This window comes from Strix aluco, unplaced genomic scaffold (assembly GCF_031877795.1).
Source record: "Strix aluco isolate bStrAlu1 unplaced genomic scaffold, bStrAlu1.hap1 HAP1_SCAFFOLD_82, whole genome shotgun sequence".
Lineage (NCBI taxonomy): Eukaryota > Metazoa > Chordata > Aves > Strigiformes > Strigidae > Strix > Strix aluco.
Window position 1 is genome coordinate 566,312 of NW_027436638.1, and position 21,302 is coordinate 587,613.

The following is a 21,302-nucleotide window of genomic DNA, read 5'->3' on the forward strand; positions in this document are numbered from 1 at the left end:
ACAAGCTCCTTAAGCTCTTTCTTCTGATTGGATGAAAACTGCCACATTGACATTGTACAAACTTCCTTCTCTGCCCAAACCCACACCCTGAAGTTGTTTAACTTCCCGTGTTCTTCTTCATTCTTTCCGGGTTATGTCCTTGCCGACGCTGAGGCTTTACCAGTCTTGCTCATATGCAGGATTGCTCACAGGTCCATTTTCTCGCAGGGACTCCTTTAGAATCCCCACATATCCCTCTTTTTGTTTTTAAGCAATCTAAACTCCTTGTAAGCCTTTTTGCAACGATTGTCCAATACAGGTAATTTAGCATGGCAAAATAATAGCAAACACAATAATCACAATAATTACAATGATTCCTCCTTTTAACAATTCTTTTAACCATCCTGTAATTCCCAGGGAGTCAAACCATTCAGATAAGGCATTCCTTCAAGATCTTCACATCCATGCCCTTGTGCTAAAAGCAAAAATCAATGGCAGCTCTATTTTGTAACATAGCATGTCTAACACTATCAGCATCAGTTAAAAGACCACTTAAAGCTAAAGAAGTAGCATTAGTTTGTTTGCTAAGCCAAAACTGCAGTGGATTCGGCCATGTATCCACAGGTATTTCTACCAAGCACGTAGAGAACGGATTTTCAGGGCTTCCGGTGGCGTTTGGTTGTGAGACCACCCATCCTTCACCCTGAGACAGGTTCCAACACAGGCCAAACACCGAGCAGGAACCCAGCGAGAGCTGGCATCTGTGAAAACACAAACATAACCCTCGCTCCAAGTTAATATCTCATTCGGTTTCTGTTTCATCTTTCTTAACTTCCTTTTTCCAGTATCAAAGATTGGGTAAAGACCAAGATCAAAGTGAGAGGAAGACTGAGAAGAAGGATACTTTCATATTGCCTTCTGAAGAAACCAACCTCACACCCAGCTGTTACCTAGATGTGATTTCTATCTTTGTCTCAGGCATTTTCCCCTTTTCGCATTTACCTGACCTTTGGTCATTCTCAGAACATCATCGGTTTGGGAGGAGAGCCCTTCAAACTTCTTTCTGTAGCTCTGGGATCCAGCACTTATCTGGGTGGCACCTGTAACTGTGAATGTAAAAGTGTTTTTCTTCCTTGGAGCTTTTTCTTCATTGTGACTGTCTAGAACACGGGGATGGATCAGACACCTTCCAGGGTGCCTTCGAGCTGAAATGATTCTATCGTTCTAGGAGAAATACAGTCATACAGCTCTCTACCCTACTTTATGGAGAGTATCTTGCATAAACCTCAGGTGGTCATGATGTAATTTTTTTTTCTATTTGGAAACCTAATTTTTAATCATTTGAATGGGGACTCTTTAGTCCGAGGAGGAGAAGGCTAAAGGGGACACCTCATCACTCTCTACAACTACGTCTTGTAGAGAGGTTGGTGCTGGTCTCTTCTCACAGGTCATTAGCGATAGAACAAGAGGGAATGGCTTTCAAGTGCAACAGGGGAGGTTCAGACTGGACATTAGGACAAGATTTTTCACAGAAAAGAGTGGTCAGACGGTGGAATAGGCTGCCCAGGGAGGTGGTGGAGTCTCCATCCCTGGATGCGTTTAAGGGTCGTTTGGATGCGATGTTGCGGGATGTGGTGTAGGGGAGAACTTTGCAGAGTAGGCTGAGGGTTGGACTCGATGATCCCAAGGGGTTTTTTCAACCTGAACGATTCTGGGATTCTGTGAAATTTATAGAGGCTATAGTGATTGTAAACATGCATGAAGTTAGGCCTCACTTTCCTTAACTGAGAGAAGAACAGAAAAATCTAGAGTATCTGGTTTAGCTGAGAGTTAGAAAATGTAAAAAAACAGACAAGAAACACCTTTTTGAAATCAAGGACTAAGCGTCTCGCCTCCCCTCTAACTAGACATCGCAGTTTCAAATTGTAGTACCCGATGCCTTGCGGCAACACGGTCTACGTTGTCTGCCTGAGGCAATTTAAAATCGTACTCAGAGGGATACTGTGTCCAGTTAGATAAGGCCTGGCCTAGCCGTTACCTAAGAGCGCAGCGACAGGTTCTCAGGTGAACGTCCTTTTTGTCTGACAGTGGAAATGAGGAATAGAGTTGGCTTCTTTGGGAAAGTCCTGTAAGAGCTCCAATGACCAAAACGGGGTGACTTTTCCATGGACGGGAGGTGCAGGGTGTGCTTGGGCCATAGTCGCAGGCCCATTCAGTGCTGCACAACTTGGGGCTCCCAGCATCTGAATGGTTGTAGGATTATCTACACTGTCCTCCTTTCCTTTTAAATGCGATCTCAGAAAACCAGCACCTGAAGAGATGCTTTACACAATCCGAGTGCCTTTCCAAACTGGGATCATAAAGAACTAGCACCTCCCGATGCAATTTCACCCACCTCCCCACCCCAAAAAGCCACCCCAACAAGCCAAAGCCAAAAGAAAATAATCTTCTAGCATCTTGACATGCCGATATGCTCAGCACAGGATCGGGCTGAGTGAGAGGCCCAGCTCAAGGGAAAGACAGACAAAAGCAGGAGGAGAAGGACACGGCCATGGGGGCAACACTTGGCTGGTCCTGGATTGTTGTGGAACCACAACCTCAGTACATTATCTCCTCCCTCTTCACTGGAGCTTCCTGCAGAGAAATTACAAATCTTGTTCTCTTGAGTCATCAATTGCTCAGTCCAGAAAGTCATAGTTAGTAACAAATACCTCATCACTGTACAATAAATACATGGGTCAATGAGATATTAGCAGTTCCTGTGAGGTGTGAACTGCTCTTGACTGAAATCAGGGGAACACACAGGGAACGGTGCTTTGTGTAATCAAATCCTTATCTAAGATTTCCTTTTCACAGCCTCAACAGCACTAAGATCCATAAAAATATTAAAAACATACATGTGCTTTATAGATCATGGGTGCATCCCCTACTATGTTTCTTAATCATCTTCTGTCTGGTTGTCTCTGTCATTAGGGCCCCAAAGGGGAGTCAAAGAAAATTGAGGATATTCTACATTCATGCAGCGGGGCCCTAAAGACTGTATTTCTGTGTTTTCACATACTCCCTGCATGACAAATCCCCCACACTGGTTGAAACTAACACTACTTGAAAATAAGTCCTGAGATAACGAGCCAAAGATCCAAGGCGGAGGGCTACTGAAGGAGAGCTGAACTTGCCTTGGTATTACGTGTGCACATACATCGTCTGCTGCTGAATTGAAAGGCCCAAGGGAAAGAAAGGATTTGTTGCTTTCACCTTACACCTGTTAAAACATACTAATGTTTTTCCAGATGGTACTTCTCAAGATCATCAGACATCTCCTGTAGGTGCATCATATCAGATCTCGAACAGATTAACAGTGGTACCACCTGTATTGTATTAAAAGTTTGCAAAGCTTCCAGCCTGAGATCCAGCATTCCTGAACAAATTTATATGGCTAAATTTAAACCATCAACTCCCAACATCTTAGCAGCACTGATATTTTAATGAAGCTATTTCCTAATTAAGGTAGCAAAATCCATCTCAAGTCAACACTCAAATGAGAAAGAAATTGGTTGTTGTAAAATAAAAACTGAGCAAAATTTCTCTGGGAACTTAGAGATTGCTTAAAATAGAAGGATGTTGACAATTTCCTCCTAATGAAGACACTTGCTGATAAAAGCTCCCTTGTAAAGCAAGATGTTATGTAAAGATATATACTTTTTTAAAACAATTGAATCTGTTAATTATTTAACTGTTTCTGCAGTCACTAGGGGTCAGGGCAGTCACAGGAAGGGGCTTGAACAAGGCCCTAGAGCAAACCTTCGCTAGCATGTGCTTTATTCCAGCTCTCCAGAGCCACAGCCTCTCTGCAGTGCTCTGCAACGGCTTTAAATTAAGAAAAAAGGGTGCAGTAGGCTTGTTATGCTTCCTCATGGCCAACTCAGGGGAGAGGAACAACAACTTCTATTCAAAATCGCTAAATAGCTATTTTTTGTCTCTTAAAACACAGTGATGACACAACCCTACTTCTCCATCATCCTACACGGTTTCCAAAAGGCATTTCTGTTCCCTCCTGAACTGCAGAGCCCTCACCACACCTTCTCCTCAGGGAAACAGTCTTTGAAAAGAGGTGTTCCCAGGCAGGGAGTCTCATTTTACCTTTCCAGTCTGGAAATATTTTAGATCATTTTAACTGCCTTTGCTTTTCCCATTCTGTTTTTCTTACAGGTGAAAATAATGATAGAAACATGCTACTGTTGAATGTAGTATTTGAGGCACCTGAGAGTACAACTACTATGCTGCAGAGTAACAGTTCCAGATCTGTGTCTATGTTATCACTTTAGACCCAGCCTTTCTGAGGAACCTTCACTCAGAAGCGACATTCTACCTCAGACCGTTACATGATAACAAGATTTGCACAGCACAGTTAGGAACCAAGTATTTGGCCAGTAGGTGCTTCCTGCAGGCTTGACTAACTAGGGGTACAGATCACACACCACAGAAACATCTAAACGCCTAATCACATTATTTATGTTTCAAAAAATTAATTTTACTTCCTGGTTTTTTGCCTCAAGAAATTATGAGCAGTGAAAGAAACCCTAAAGCAAAAGCAGACAATTCATAGATACTGCTGCACACGTGGATGCCGCATCGAGGACAATTCTCACAGCAGCAAGATCACTGTAGTTTTGCTGCTAGAAAATCACAGCCCTGAGCTTCAGAACTGAGCTCTTCTCTTACTATGCTCCTCAGGCAGGTGACCTTGAAATACCATAGCCAGGAGGACACATGCAAAAGAAAGGTTAGAGAACGTAGAGCGACACAGCAGAGTCCACTTCATACAGTATGGCACATGTGGAAAGATCTCATGCCTGCTAGAAAGCCCTGCATAAGCCTCAAGTTTATACAAGAATCTGCATTTCAGCAGCATCACACTGAAGTGACACAGTTACAGTACACCAACCACCAAAACCTAACTCAAGCTGATGATGATGATTCATGAACAAAAAGTTCTGCTCAACAATACCCACTGCTTTCTAGGATCATTGCAACAAATTGTATTTACCCAGACTGTAGAGCGCATTCAGTGTCATTATCCATATACTTTACGCAACAGTCCCCAGAAACATTAAGAACCTGCTGGTCATCCATCAAGGGAAGGAACCAGGAGTTTAACAAAAAGCATACTTGCACTTATGGGGACTACCTGGCAAATTTACAGGCACGCGAAGACCACCATTCTTCCCTCCACTTCCCCCCAACAGTTGTAACTGAACATTTTTTTTTTCCCCACCCAGTTTTCTGTTATCTCAGTTATCTTAAAATGGCACACTATTTTCACGGCCATGTTGAAATGACCAGACTTCTTTTATTTCTCAAGATGTGCATGATTTTAGCTGTGTAACTCTTTCATCTCTTTAAGTGCTGGTCATTTGCTCAGGTGATACAGCAAATCATGTAACACTAAGCATTAAAGAATGACTTTTTGGGCTCACGCTTGTCCCCGGTTTCACACTAGGATTAAATATTCCTGAAGTTTGGCAGATGAGAGCATAATTAAAAGCAACCTTGCAGAAAGTAGTATTATTTCCTAAATACCTGAAATAATTAAATATTCCTGCACAAAATAGCAAAGAACACCGCCTAGAAACTTCTCTTTGAAGAGTAGACTGAGCCATCCCAGAAAGGGGTTACCATATCTAGTTATCATTGATTAAACAAGAGCTCCTCAGGGAAAAGAGAGTGCTCCAAAGATGGAAAACTTACCTGGCAACAAATTCCTAGTGCATCAATTTTCAATCATCTCAGAAGACAGTAACACAGTACACATGTCAAATCTTCACAGCCATCTTCCCTCTGAGCACCTCCCTTTCATTACATTGCTGCAGACAGCAAGCAAAAGAAAGATCTTTCAGACTAAAATGAAATTTATTAATAGAAAAAGACTAAATATACATTATCTAAGAAGAACCTGGTAGGTGAAAGTACAATAAAGACATAAATGTGACTGCTAGATATACAGTAAGAATTGTGAGCTCCCACAGACTGTGGGCTTATTTGCACAATTGCCATTTTCTTCTTTTCTCACAGCATAAAGAAAACATAAAGAAAAAAAAAAAGAGTAAATTACATTTATACCACCTGGAAACCGTTTGTATTTTAGTAGACGATGTACCTGAGAATAAACCCTGTATTCAGCCGCTCAAAACCTGTCAGTGTTTCCCCACACCCTGGAACACCCATCCCAGGCCATATATTCCTGCAGGCAGCCCCTGAACTGCCTTATTTACAAGCAGTTGCATGAACACCACGCTCATCTTTCCCACTGTTCATTTTTGTTCCTCTCTCGCTCTTGCTTTCTATTCTCTCACTCAAGTTTTACCTGTAGCTGAGAGAATACGTAATAGGTGTGTTAGAACAATTTTAATGTCATTGGAAGCACTTTCATATTTGTATGGGATGTTGATTCTGTCCCATACATTTGTTTGCCAGTCATCAAGGCAAAAATGACTGACTATGCATAATCACATGTACAAACACAGATATGCGAGAAATCCTAAAGGATACTCACATAAACTACAGAATTGTAATAACTTTGTTCTGTAACGCTCCTCATCTTTTCCAAACTTCTCAGCCCATTACTTGTCATTCTCCTATGCTTCATCTTTTCTTTTTCAGGTTGTTATGATAAAGTCAGCATTACTTCCTTGCTTACCTTGCACATGCCAATTCCCTGACTGGGCAACTGTTCAAACAGAAAAGAACAATTATTTATAGTCTACTTTATCAACTACAACAAAGAAGCCCCATGAACAATGCACCAGGCTGAGTACAGGTGCCAAAAATCACAAAGCTCTCTAAAAGAAGATGAGATCTAGCTATGACTGTACTCTTCTTTCACAGCTCCTTTCCAACTACTCTAAATTACATTTTTGCTTCAGAATATGGTGGTAGGCTTTAGTTAATTTTAAGTATTTTTTTCCTCTAAATTTGAAGATATAAATACAGTGGAAAAGCCAAAACAGTGTTTATGTCACGCTATATTTTTCAAAGCTCTCATCCCCTTCTCCATTCTGTAACAGAGTTCATGTATCCCCTGTGAGTTGCCCCTTCATAATTACCCAGGAAGAACAGCACAAATATACAAATATCAGAAGGGAAGCCCAGAATGGAAGCAAGCATAGAGAGAACATCAGGAGAGTTTCTTTAGCTTTCAATTTTTCTCTCCCCATTTCAGTGTAAGGACTATGGGAACACACAGACTATGGGAAAATAGCGACTGTGAACAAACAGCAGCAGAACAAACAGCCTTGTCCTTGCTCAGCTCCCGGAGACAGCGGGTCTCCACAAGAGCACAGCTCCACCCAGACAGCTGTTATCCATGTCTGGATGCACTGCCTAGCCATGCTGCCATCAAAGGAGCAATTATTAAAAGGATCAATGTAATTTACTTGTGTTTTATGTTAGAGCAGAATTATTTATTTTTTGTTTCCCTTCAAACAATGGGCCCTATCAAGAACGGGTTAAAAACAAGCACACCTACACACCCTCCCTAGAGCCCTGCCAGCTAAAGGGGTGAGCCTCTGCCTCCTCAAGCACAGGAGACCAGCTAGATGAAGCTGGCCAGCTGAGGGTTCCCTGCCATGGGCTCAAGTTTACAATTCAAATTGACTATTTTCTGACGGATGTTAAGTTTCTGCATGAAGCTGAACATCATGCTATTGTGTAAAAAGGCGAGAAAAAACTTCAGCAAGGTCTTACTACAAAGCCAATGGATATGAACATTTCTCCCAGCTCTCACACAGAATTGAGGTGTTTCAGCAATTATCAGTATCCATTCCTCTCTTTCGAGTTTCCCTGCAAGCAATAGAACTAGATGCGATCTCTGCAAGAAATGAATGAATTAATGGCAAAGACTCCTCAGCATGATAAGAGATAGTGCATTGAGGGTATTAGGATCAGGCTTTAATACCCAAAACCAGTCTCACAGCCATGTTTGAGCCATAATGGAACTAGAACAAATAACAGTGCTACACAACATCAACTGTCCAAGGAGTTGGGTCCCCACCCCCACCCAAAATAAAACTTAAGAACAATGCAAAGATTAAACAGGTTAATTCTCTTTCTCTATCAAGAGAAAAGTGTTTATGCTCTCTGTTTAAAGCTATTCATAACAAAGATACAACACATTCATCTGTAGAAGCTTCTATTCAGGTCAGAGAAAACCCTTTTTAAACATCAACAAGTTACACCTCTTCAGCACTTCCTATAAAATAAATATTACCTATAAAATGAAGGTAGTATTGTAAAGAAAAAAAAAAAAAAAAGAACTACAGGAGGCATATCCCACTGAATTTGGGTAATACCTTCCTGGCAACTATTTCTGACCCAAGAGACTTCTGAACCAACACCTACCACAAAAGGTTTTTTCCTTCTTCAGGTGTTAGCTAGCAGAGATCACTGTTCTTTTAATTTAAGATTGTTTCTCTAGAACAAGTGCACTTTCCACTCAACTTTCTTCCCCAAAAGGAAACACCTTAATGGTAAACTGCTGTGCAAAGAATATTATGTGTGTAATACCTCTAGAGGGACCAGAGTTCAAATCAGATCTTTACAGAACCAAAATATCTAGGCTGTCTATAGGAGATCAACACTTCAGAGGGACACTCAAACTCACCACCTTAGCTTTCCCCTTGAAGAAACCTGCGATCCATACGCCAGCTGCTTATCCAAACACCAGCACACACAGACCTTGCTAAGCAGACCCTTTGCTTGTGCTTCGCTATCAAGCATCTAAGGTCCTGTCTGCACTTCCACATCAGTGACTATCCCCAACATACTGTCTCTGTGTCTGATGGCTGCTGGTGGAATCAAAGGAGGCTCCTCTTCTGGGGTCAGGGAAGATTGTGGTATGGGCAAAAATGAGTGAAGAGGAAAGGCCACTGGTGGATTTGGACATGGTTGCAACAAATACACAGCACAGTACTTACACAGTTGGAAAAGTAAAAAAGGTTTCAACACCCTCTGCTATCACCTCACTAGTTCCTAGACATTGAAGGCTGCACCCCACTCCCACATGGCAGAATAGCAGAGTCCTTCAGCTGATGGGCTCAGGTAAGCCAAGCAGAGAACAGCTAGAAATAACACTGCCAAGTGATGAGGACTGGTTGTAAATTCAAACACCATTTTGATTCATTAATCTCCAACAGCTAAAGACAAACCTAAAGCAAAATCAACATGACTGTAGACTAAGCACTCATACTGGGGCTATTTTTCAGCCTGCTGAGAGAAAATGAGCTGATCAGAGACACACTTCATTGAGAGCAGCCACATTAGTGCTGCTTCAGCAAGCCTGCAGTTAGTTCCCATTAACTGACCTGTTTCAGAAGCTGGTAACACCATAATTAACCTTAGCTTCAATTTGAGGTGAAACCTGTCCACCTCCTGATGATACCGCACCTGCCCTACAAGCCAGTGCAAGTTTATCTCTAGTCTTTTGGTGGCAGTGTCCTGGTGATGAGCTGTGACTCATTTCCCATTAAGGGGCACAAACATTCAACACTTCCCTGGGAAAGCAGCAGAGCAGAAGTACTGTTTTGCTGGCTCAACGGACAGTGGCCAGTTGAAATCCTACCAGGTGATTGCAGGGAAGCCAGGAGCCCACTACAACTGGCAGCACCAGGAGCTAAGAGCCATCAGCAGCGAGCCAGCCGAGAAAGACACAGAGCAACACCACAGTGCCAGAGTCATGCCCGCCAAGGCAAGCTTAGTGCTTCAGCAGCAACAGTCTGGACCAACTGAAAATATGAATGGTTTATGCATTCACATTTCAGAGTAGCTTGTTAGGTTACAAATACCAACATTCTATAGAATTATGTCCCTTAAGTAAATCGATGAGATTCAGAGATAAAGGAAAAACACAAAACCACAAACAACCAACTAAAAAAAACCCTTCAACCACTATTTGTTTAAATCCATCCATCTGAAATCTGTCTTCAGCAGCCCCACCTTCTACTGGTCACTGTTATCTCTTACCATATACCTGCCCACATAATGCGATGTATCAGTAAATCTTGAGAACATTTACTACAAAATGCAGCTTTCCAGTATTGAATTTCATGTTATTGTTAGCTGATATTCTTCAGGGCCTACATGCATATATACAACTTATTGCTGACAAAAATCTCTCTCTAGTGAAATAGTGTACATTACACAGATAAGATCCTCCACATTTGTAAGAAAAATCCAAAGTTTGATGAAAATAATTTTGATAAGTTTTTCTCTGTTCTGGGGATAATATTTGAGTATCACACCTATATTTTCTCTGTAGCAGTTTCACCTTTCAGTAGATTTTGTATGTTGATGCAGAAAGGTTCAGGTACAATAGTTGGTACATAACTTTTCATGCATATACAAAAAGTTCCTCAAAACTGCCTTCAAAAATCTGTTTAAAGTTTCACTCTCCTCTAATCATTACATTTTAATATTCTAGCATTCTAACAAGAGTCATGAAGCACTTTGCCAAATAAAATACAATAAAAATCCTTCTGGATGAAGTTTTTAATAGCTTGCAAGACATAATTCATCTGAGAAAAAGCTACACGGTAAGAAAACGACAGACTAAAATATCACACTTTTTCCATTCACATAGGCACATTGCTTATTGTTAGCATTGTTGTATGACTCCAGCAACACACTTCCTCATAAATATCAGCCCCTCAGAGACACCCACTTAGTAAAAGAACTCTCTCAAACAAACACAGACAGACAACCAACAGTGCCAGAAGGTCAGCCGACAGATGGGACAGGTGTTAAAGCCCAGATCTGAACGTATAATCTTCCCCATACCCCTAAGATACAGAGTTCAGCCTGTGACACAGATCATGAAAATATTTAACTGTGGTAATATTAATGTGCATCCCTCTATGGATAAGAGCTGATCCTATAAAGCTGATAGTTGTATTCTCCCCATCAGAAAACCTCCAAGCTATCTCGCCAATATAGAAACTCGAAGTACTTCACTAGAATCCGCATTCATCTACGCGGTTACGGGTATGCCTGTGTACAACTCTGACAGGCAGACATGCACACCCAGCTGTACACATTTCACAATGCACAGAATTGCAGAAGGAGAATAAAAGCAGAGAAACTGTAGACAGATTGTAAACTTTCTTAAACCAACTGATATACTGGAAAAGGATGCAAGTTCTTGGGTACATTGTAAACCAATCTAAATCCAGACTGCTGTCTGTCATCCCACCTCTCCCCTCCACAGCTGCGGCTCTGCTTCTCCCCTGCACCCCCAGCAGTGTTCAGGAGCCTGCACATATTCCAACAGTCAGGAAACCCATCTAGCTCAACACCAATTCAGCACAGACTCTGAGCGAAAGGAGAAAGTCACCTCAGCCTGGGTTAGACCGGTTTAATTGCCACAGAACTACTCTATGAAAATACAGTTTAAGTAAGCGAGAAGGATCTGATCTGTATAAGGTACAGGATTTACCTCGGGGATATTGAAAGAAACCATCTCATCCTCTTCTCTCCTCACAACATGTTCTTTCTTCTTCCCTTGGGTCAGTATTTCTGACCACAGCTACATGATAAGACACTTGAACTGACTTACCGAGCCAAAAATTGACACAGCAAAGACTTAAATTTAAAAGATTAGCCTAAACAACTTACAGGAATTGTGCACTGAGCAGAAAGTTAGCCCACTTTGAATAGACAAGAAGAGTTTCTAAGGGGTGAAAAATAAGACAAGATTGTCACCTTCTACTGAAAAGGGACAGGCATTTACAAGCAAATATCCCCTGTGGAATACAGGGGCAGCAGCTGAAAAGGGGTAAAAAGTGACAGCAAAGCCTACAGCGAGTACAAAAACAACTTTTTAGCCAAGAATAAGCATTCAGACTGTTGAATTTTGTAAGTTTATCAAACACAAGCTCTCCCAGAAGTGTTTTCTAAAACACATCACCCTACCATTAACTCTACAGACAAGATTAAAATACAAGATGCACAGACTATAACACAAGAAAACACACAGCCTATGTATTTATAAAGCCCATCTCCATAAAATCAGTGATACCCTCTAACAGACTAGAAGTACTCAGGAATCACCTCATTTATATTACAGAGAATATTTATTCCTTTAGAACATACCAGCAATTTATAAAGCTAAGCAAACAAACCCAAAACACCCCCCCACCCTATAGGACTCTAAGAACACAGATTTCACTTTTTCAATATGCTATCCGGATAACACATATGCACATCAAAAAAAGAGCCCCAACTAACAGTATTTAATTGGTTATTGGGCTTTTCTATAACCCAGGCACTACACAGAACTCTTTTAAAGTTAACAGAATACACACAGCAAAGGAAAGCATTACCTTGAAACAAACTCTTCTCACATTCTACACATTCTGAAACATAATCGGCTTTAATCACTGCTACACATAATACTATGGAAATGATGTAGGTGAAATGCAAGTCACATCTTAGAAAGAATTTTATGTAAATAGCTAGCAAAAACCAAAAGAACCTTGTTTTCTAGGAAAACATATTACTCACAGAGTAGCCATCCCAATCTGTCTTCTCAGTTCTCTCCTTCAAGAAACACTCTCAAATAAAGAAGATAATGTGAAGAATATGGTGGTGATTCGTGTTAAAAATATGGTGACTTTGTTGGTGTTTGCCATGTACATAAGTTAAAGGAGATTTATCATGGCTTTATGGTTAAAAGGGGTTTGGAGGTTTTTTTTCCTCAGTGACTGTTGTTAAGCAGGTGGAAAATTACTGGCAGGACCCCCGTCAGAAGACCCCAGCAACACCGGACTGCGCAGGTGAAAAATGATTGGAGGAACCCCTGCCAGGAGCCCCAGCAACATCAGAAAGCCCGGGAAAGTTTAGGGGGCTCTGCTGATTGGAGGAACCCCTGCCAGGAGCCCCAGCAACACCAGAAAGCCCGGGAAAGTTTAAGGGACCCTGCTGCGCATGTGAAGATGGGACTATGAAAGGGAGTGACGCAGCACTACCTGGTGCTCGTCGGTGGGGAGCAGAAAGCCCCCCCTGCCCCCCGGCGTGCCACACTTTTTTTTACTTGTTCTTATTGCAAATAAATTTATAAAAGATATTTGCAGCTCTGCCTCTGCATTTATAACAATAATATCGGAAACTAGAATTCATAAACTCGAGCAAAAGTTCAACAGTGTTTCTGCTGAACTACTGCTCTCATAGCACTTCAGAACTGTCTCTTCTCCAGACAAAAAAATACTCTTTTTTTTCTATTTGAGCTCTAGTCACTATAAGAACTCACGACCTGACCATCTCGCTTCAACCATCAGTAACAGCCCTTGTTTCTCAGGCACCCCCACCCTTTTCAATAGTTTATGTGATTGAAGCAATCAAGATAAGCTTGATTACTCTTCATTTCCATTTAACATTAGAATTGCACCTGAGGAAAACCTTCCTGCTTGAAGAGCTGTTTTCTCCTGAAAGTTGTAGGTGATTTAAAGAAAGGTATCACCTCTCCATGAAAAAACTTTCATCCCATCTGTAGGCAAATACAGCTAGCCTTGCAATACCAAAGCACGCAGCAGAAACAGATTTTTTAAAAAATTGGCTAATTAGCCATCTAAACTTGGAAAAAAATAAAGGCCGGTATTTTCCTCACATCAAATAGATGGTTATCAACCTGAGAGAAAAGCACAGAAGCAGCATACAAACAACAGTTTTCCTGATTCTAGGATCACAGCAGTGCTGTGAGGATCATAAAGTGTTAAAAGCCACGATGAACTTCTGCAAATAACAAGAGCATGACCAGAGGTTTAAAAAAAACTCTCAACAAATCTGCTTGAAAACTTTTTTTCTTCTTTTTTGGCTTTACCACCACAACCTCCTAGAGAAGCATCTGATTTTCAGACTTTGAAATGTTAGCACAAGTACTGTCACGCACATTCAACAAATAAATAAAGTCACTTTTAAACTTCCATAGTATGAAGGTATTTGATTAGGTTAGATAAGACTGTCCTGCTAAAAGTACCTTTGTGTCTGAACAGCAAACGTTGGTTTTCTGAGTTTGTTGAAGCTTCAGGACAAAAGTTCAGTTTGTGTTCCTTCAAAGTATCTTGCAAGAGAAAAATCTATTTTCCTTCAACAAAGGCAATACAGACAACCCAGAAAAGTACAGAAATGATGTACGTGCTAATCTCAGAGAAAGGCTCTGATATTACAAGACATCAAGACAGTTGGGAAGCGAGCTTTTTTCCAAAGATGTATTCAACTTTACAAAAGCATTATGGTTTTACCTTAAACTTTCTGCATCTGGGATGTTAGCGGGGCACTGCCATCTAAACGCCACGGTGCAGAGTAGCCTCAGGGTCTTTCGGTAGCTTTAGGACCTGGCTTGTGATAGACTCTGTTGGCCCAAAATCCACATGGCAGTGAGCTGTGGTGAGTGCTCGAATCCATCTGCCGCCATTAACCGCGTGTGCGAAGGGCTCCCAGTACCAGCTGAAGTCACAGAATCGTCCAGGTTGGAAAAGACCTTGAAGATCACCCAGTCCCACCATCAGTCAAGCGACACTTGGCCGGCTCCTCAGCACTACCTGGGTGAGAACGAGCTGACGGGAGGGTGATGGGCTCTTCTCCTCGCCCTGTGCCCGGGAACGTCCCCCGGCTGGAGCAGGGACAGGGCTGCCGGTGGGGCCACCTTTGGCGGGCCCTGCCCACGGGCAGCTCGGCCCGGCCCCGCTGCAAGGGCTCCCTCAGCGCCGGGCTCCCCGCGCCGAGGGCCCGGCGGGGCAGCGGCCGCCCGAGGAGCGTTTCCCACAGCTCCCGAGCTGGCGAGCGCGGCCCGTCAGTCCCGCTGGAGGGAGGGGGGGGTGGATCCGCCCCCGCCGGCAGCTGCGGGTCCGCGCCCTGAAGGCGAGGGGCGGGGGGGGGCGGCGGCGCGTCTGCCCGAGGGGCTTTTCCCGCGCAGCCCCGTGAGGGGCCGGGCAGGGCCCTGGGGGGAACCCGCCCCCCGCCGGGGAAAGCTCCTCTCCAGAACTGCCCGGCCTCTGCCAGGGGCAGGCAGGGAGCGGGCGCGGCTGGAGGCTCTGGGGCTCAGCCCCGGGGGTCGCAGCCCCTGGTTTTGGGGTGGTTCTGGGGGCGGCTCTGTGCTGGGCTCTGCGCTGGGGTGTCCCGGCACCCTCCCAGCGGCCCGGCTGGCTGCGGGCTGCCGCCGGCTGAGGCTCTACGCTGGGATGAGGGTGGGTATCCAGCTTAAATGGGGGGGAGGGGGAAATGTGGCTTTCTCTGAATGTTCCTGATCAGGTTACTGTGCGAGGGATAATTTTGTAAGGTCTCTCTCAAAACCCCCAGTTTTTTTCCTGAGAAGTGAAGATTGGCAGTTGGAAATAGATGCTGAAAGACTTCTAAAAGTGGCTGAACTGCTGGGCCAGTTTTGCTGGGCTGTCTAAGCAAAGTGAAGTTCACGTCCTTTCCCCCTTCCAGCCGGTGTATCCTGACCCTGCGGCAGTAAATCGATGGGCAGTCACACAAATGTTCTTCCCCAGTACCTGCTCTGCCCGTGCGGTGACACCGATGGGCAATCTTTAGTTTGTAGGTCAGGCGGCATTTGATTCCGTGGGCTTGTTTATCACTGCCCTGGAGTCGTTCAGGGGAGAGCTGGTGACTGAGTGTGAAGTGCTAGTTCGTACTTATTGTGGACCTTGAAATGTTTTTTCAGTAGCAGTCTAGCTGCTGTCTAGCAGTTCCTGTCTCCTTGGTGAATTCTGTTCCAGGTTCCTTGTTTTCATGATGCCTGGGTCAATCCCAGTGTTTCTCTATCCTGCTGCATTGAGACAGGGAATGCAAACAAATTGTAGTTAGACGGCACAAGACGGACTCGTGCAGAGGCAGGGAGGGCTACGTGCAGAGACATACCAGGTGCTGATAGTGTTGCTAGGCTACTATCTCCTGGTCCGGGCAGAAGCCTTGAAGATGTGTGGGTCAGCAGCAAGATTACCCCGGATTCCGGTGCAAACTGGCCTGGCAGTTTGGCCAGGGAACAGGGAATGGCTGAGGCTGCGCAGAACGACTGGGTGAAAAGTTCACCAGCGAGGAAGAGGAGATACTTCATCTATACGACCCCCGCCCAGGAATTTACGACCACTGCCCAGGACTTGAGGAGCTCAATGCGCAGGCGCAAGGGGAGGAGACCTAATTACCATGAGAAGCAAGGGGAGGCGGTGATAGGCTATGAATATGTATAGGCGTCTTATGAATATACAATACTTTGTACCATAAAAGCAAGGGAATAACTACAGAAAGGCGCGCATGCTTGTGGAGGAGCGATCCCCCATGCGCCCAGCGCTGAATAAACATACCTGCTTTACAACCCCAAAGTTGTAAAGTTCTTTTTTCTGCAAGTCAGCATTAACTTCTATAGTCACTTTCTTTGGGTGGAAGAGTCAGGACGATTCCACTGTAAAAATATGCAGATGGGGTCAGAGTTGGGCTTTGCTAAGGTTTGCACAGAAAATGGGTTGTGTTGCCCATTCCTCTTAGTTCATTTGTATGGTTGAAGCATAATTCTTCATCGAAGCCAAAGCAGGAGATTGCTTTGAAATGTTCCTTATGCCAGCAGATCTTTGACCAACAAACCAAGAATCAACAGCTTGTATCGATATTAAAACCCTTCACAGCTGTATGGGGGGGGGGGGGGGGGGGGGGTAGCAGGGGAGAAGCTCCTGTGAGTGACTCTTTATCAGGGAGTGTAGTGATAGGATGAGGGGTGAGAGTTTCAAACTGAAAGAGGGCAGATTTAGGTTAGATGTAAGAAAGAAATTCTTCCCTGTGAGGGTGGTGAGACACTGGCACAGGTTGCCCAGAGAAGCTGTGGCTGCCCCCTCCCTGGAAGGGTTCAAGGCCAGGTTGGACGGGGCTTTGGGCAACCTGGGCTAGTGCAAGGTGTCCGTGCCCATGGCAGGGGGTTGGAACTAGATGATCTTTAAGGTCCATTCCAGCCCAAACCATTCTATGATTCTGTGACTAACCCATCTAATATTTGAGGCTGGCTGACTGTGAAGTAGAAAAAGAGCCAGTTTGAATAATGGCATCATTAATCCCTTTAGCCTTAGGGTCTGACAAGCGTGATGAGTTGTACAGACCTTTTAATGCGTCTTCCCCCTTTTGCTACTGGTGTTTCTGTAGAGACCCTTGATCGTTAAGTACAGTGCTTCCCTCCTGTCCCGCTCCTTTCTCTCTCCTGGTTTCAGCTGGTAATGCAAAGTAGGGTTTCTTCTCCATTTTTCCCTTTCTAAAGCAAGGGTTCTGTGGCGTAAAGAAAATGTGAATGCTGCCTTTAATTTAATGTTGTCCTGCCATGTCAGCCCTGTGCTGCTTCTGATTGCAAATAAGTCTAAACACGCAGGGCAAGCAGAGGGTTGCAGGCACAAATTATGCCTTGCTATAATTGGAGTTACGGGGGCTCCAAACCCAGGTGCCTGGTGTCCTGCTCAGCCTAACTGGGCAGTGAGCTGGCTAAGCCAGGTTTGAGCACCCTCTGCATACGAAGCTTAACTTCTGCTGCTTTATATGCTGATGTACATCTCTTGGGTTTAGACCAAACAGATGTATGTACAGCTAAGCCTCTGAACTCTAAAAATTGAACACTGTGTTAAGTGCATGAGGCTCTCCTAGCAAAATTAGGTGCAGATTGGTTGATATTTTCATTCATACTCTCTTCCATAAACAAAAACAAGGCAATGCTGGATTTACTGCATCAGCTCTTTAACAGATCACTTTGTTATATGTCCTTCCTCTACAACCAACTGCAATGCCCTTCCAGAATCAGAAGCACAGCAAATACATTTAACTAAAAGAAGCCAGCGTTAAATGGTCTTATTTAATGTTAGCAGGAAGCTGATGGGAATATCCTTAAATCAAAACTGATACGAAACCGAAATGTGTCCAAAACTTCTGCTGTGTGTAGCGTCACCCTTAGTGGATTTCAAACCTTTTCATTTCCTGGTGATCGGTTCTAACTGTCTAGAGCAATGCAAGTAAGTTGGTAGCAACTTAGATGTTTTCTTACATCCACAGATATTTTTGAAAAAGTAGTTGTGACTTCTAAGTTAGGTCAAGTTATCTAAAAATCATAAGCAGGACAATTTTTTTCTCATTTATATTAATGCTGGGTAAAAGAACAGACATTGATTTGGAAACCTGTAAACTGAAGGATGTTTTCCAGTAAGGTTGTTTTTTTTTTTTCTTCTGTGAAGTCTTCAGTATTTTATTTTCTCCCACAGTAATTCTAAGCTGCAGAACCAGCCTCAAAGGCATTATGGAATTACTTCTCCGATTAGCTTGGCTCCTCCTAAGGCTATAGACTGCATCCATACTCAGAAGCTGGTTGAAGCGATGAAGCCATCTGGGGTATTGAAAGATGGGGAAGAACTGAATCACAGGTATAACAAGGCTGTCACATTTGTTAACCTCTTGGGTTTTTAGGGCAAGCTTAATATGAGTTTTCTTTACAAGCTGGTTGTTCTTGGTAAACTGAATAATTTAGTCAATGAATAGATTTCAGAACTTGGTGAGAGCAAGGTAAGGATTTTTTTCATATGTTCTTATCAAAACAGCTGAAGCCTTTTTATTTCTTTCAAAGGCCATACTACTAGGATTGATGAAGTTCAACTTTTAAATTCTTAAGTATTGAGTAGAGCTGTAGTAACTGCCATTGCAATAAGGTATAAAAGATACTTCAGTTCAAGATCTTGAAGTCTTTGGGGCACTGAATAGATGTGTGAAGTGGCTCTCTCAGTTGACTTGTAGCAGTTAACAAAGCTGAAACAACTTATTGTGGGGTGAGATAGATGGTCAGTGGCACTAATCTTGCCCCAAACAGCCTGCAGCACCCAATCTAGTTAGAAATGATTACACTAGATTTGCCCTTTGTATAGCTCTTAGATTGTGTTAATTTATGTATGTCTGCTGTGGGGGAGACTAATAATGCGTCTTAATTTCTGTAAATTAATGAAAGGAGTGCTACATTACTCATCTCTTTTTTTTTTTTTTTTTTTTTTTTTCCGAGTTGCAAGCACTCCAGAAAAACAGTAGCAGTCTATTAGACTAACAATTCGGTAGGGAGTGAGAATACATTTTTTATGGAGGCTCTTGTAGTCTTTCTAAAAAACTTGTACGCTGCCTGAACTTGCACATAGATCAATGTGTATCTTATCTTCTAAAGTAAACTCTTCTACCCACAGAGTCTTCCCCCTTCAGCAGTAGCAAACGTTGGTGGCAAAATACTTACATTTGGATCTTACTGACTCAGAGTACACAGTAAAGGTGGAACTTTCATTGTCTGGTGATAGTTCTAATGTTTGAAAGTGACTTCCAGCAATAACAGAAGAAATGGAATCTCTTTGCAGGTGCTGACAGAGATGCTGTTTCTGTTGCTCCTAGACATGTAGAAAGATCAGATACTTTTCAGTCATTCTTTGAAAAACTAAAACATCAGGAGGAAATAAAAAATCTTAAGAGTGACTGAGCTCTCTCCTTGATAATTGTGCAACTTTTACAGAAAGAATATTCATGTTAAAGACTCATATTGGTAGTGGATGTCTTACAAGCCAAAATTTAAGACGGAATTGTTTCTGAGCACCTTCTAAAATACTGTTTCCTGCAGCATGAGAAGTCAGGCTTTTGGTTCCTTTCTGCAGTGACTGTACATCACATAAGAATCTTTGTGGTACACTTCTCCCCTGCCCGTGGTTTGAGAATGAGTCAGCTGTATCAGAAAGCAAGGTTGTCCCTAGGAGCCTTGCCTTAATCTTAGGTCTAGTAAGGGGCAGGAAGAGGTAGGGGCAGCCTGAAAGCTAAGGCAGTTGAAGGGGATGTGGAAAGGCTTCTGTCAGCGCCTTTGCCGTGGTGTCCCTCTGGATGTGCTTTAGAACCTCTAGTTCATTCTGCCCTGGTCCTGTTCCTCTCTGGCCACTCAGCCCCAGACGTTGCGGAAGGGACGCACGCTGTCAGCTTGACATCAAGTGAGTAGGGGCTGCGCTGTGAACGTACAAAACTGCTTTGTAAAATCACCCCCAGGTGCATCTATTGTGCACCTCGTGTGTGAAACTAAGCTCCTGAGAAGTGTTCCTCTTAGCCTGGTCTTCCTCGTGCAGACATTTGGACAGACTTCACGTGCACAGCGAATGAGCCTTTGCTGAAATGACTGTCCCCTGAGACCAGACTCTCAGTGGGCTGCGGCACCGTTCTGACAAGGGGTCTGCAGCACTGAAAACTGTCCCATAAGGTATCTGACAGCCCCTCGGGCACGGTAGAAAATCAAAATAAGGAAGACTAGTGCCCGCTGTCAGATGTGGACAGAACTTTTTCGATTTCTCTGGATGTTAACCAGTGGTAAGATAGCTACAGAAATCTCTTACTTTTCTTCCTCACGGCCAAGGGAAGTGCCTTACCAGCACTGATGGCTCGTTGTGCACCGCTGGTTCATTACAGCACAGGATCAGCCTCTGAATCTCTTGGCTAAGGAACTCTTTAAAGCCAGTGTTAGCACCGTATTAGTGCCATACTGCTTGCAGCTTACTAACAATTTGTTTTGGTTCAGAAGCAACTCAGTGTTTATACTAAGTAGTTTAGCAGTGTAAAATCTGTAGTTTATCACAGTTTAGGAAGAACATGAAAGTAGCAAAAAACATTTTCTTACACAGTTATCTGTTCCTTTACAGCCAGTTGAAGATGCATACGTACCAGTTGACAAGTTTGATGGCGTTGAGGTAAGCGTTTTACATTTTTTCTTTTAAGTGAGAAATATTTTTTTCTTCCTTTGGAATAGGATAACTTCTCCAGGGACCTGTGACCATGCTATTTCACAAGGTTATTTGTACCTTATAGTGTATTTAGGAAGCTGTAATTAAACGGCCTGACCACAGCCTATCCCAGGAGAAGACGCTGCAGTAAAATGGGAGCTTACAGGAAAATAAGCCCCCAGGCAGCCTGGCAGGCATGGGAACGTCAGGGACACCCCTTTCTAAACCTGTGCTGTGGAGCAGGGTAGCCTGCTGGAACAGCACTTATCTCACAAGGACTGTGCAGAGGGGCAGTAAAGGCAGTGCCCTTGCTGACTCCTCCCAGCTCTGACCAGCTGGCTTTCTACAGAGGGATGGGTATGGGGTAGTTCACGGTGTGAATCATGTCAGCAGACTAAATGCCTTGTTGCAAACCAAAAATGAAGTGGGCATGAGACAAGCAATCTGGAAAATGGCAAGTAAAAGTACTCATGTGAGTCCTGCCTGGGTTTGTCAGCTGCAGGAATCCTTGTATCTGAACACATCTTG

The 21,302-nt window shown here is 43.4% G+C and overlaps 1 long non-coding RNA gene and 1 pseudogene across 1 annotated transcript; one reads left to right on the forward strand and one right to left on the reverse strand.

Annotated features, from left to right (window-relative positions):
- LOC141919088 (uncharacterized) lies at window positions 1-14,794 on the reverse strand. Its single transcript, XR_012621870.1, has 3 exons — window positions 14,268-14,794; window positions 5,728-5,843; window positions 1-1,085 (listed from the first exon to the last, which is right to left on the reverse strand). It is a non-coding gene; the product is annotated as an uncharacterized LOC141919088 (long non-coding RNA).
- A 1,345-nt stretch (window positions 14,795-16,139) lies between these two features.
- On the forward strand, window positions 16,140-21,071 carry LOC141919086 (poly(A) polymerase gamma-like; annotated as a pseudogene).
- The last annotated feature ends 231 nt before the right edge of the window (window positions 21,072-21,302 follow it).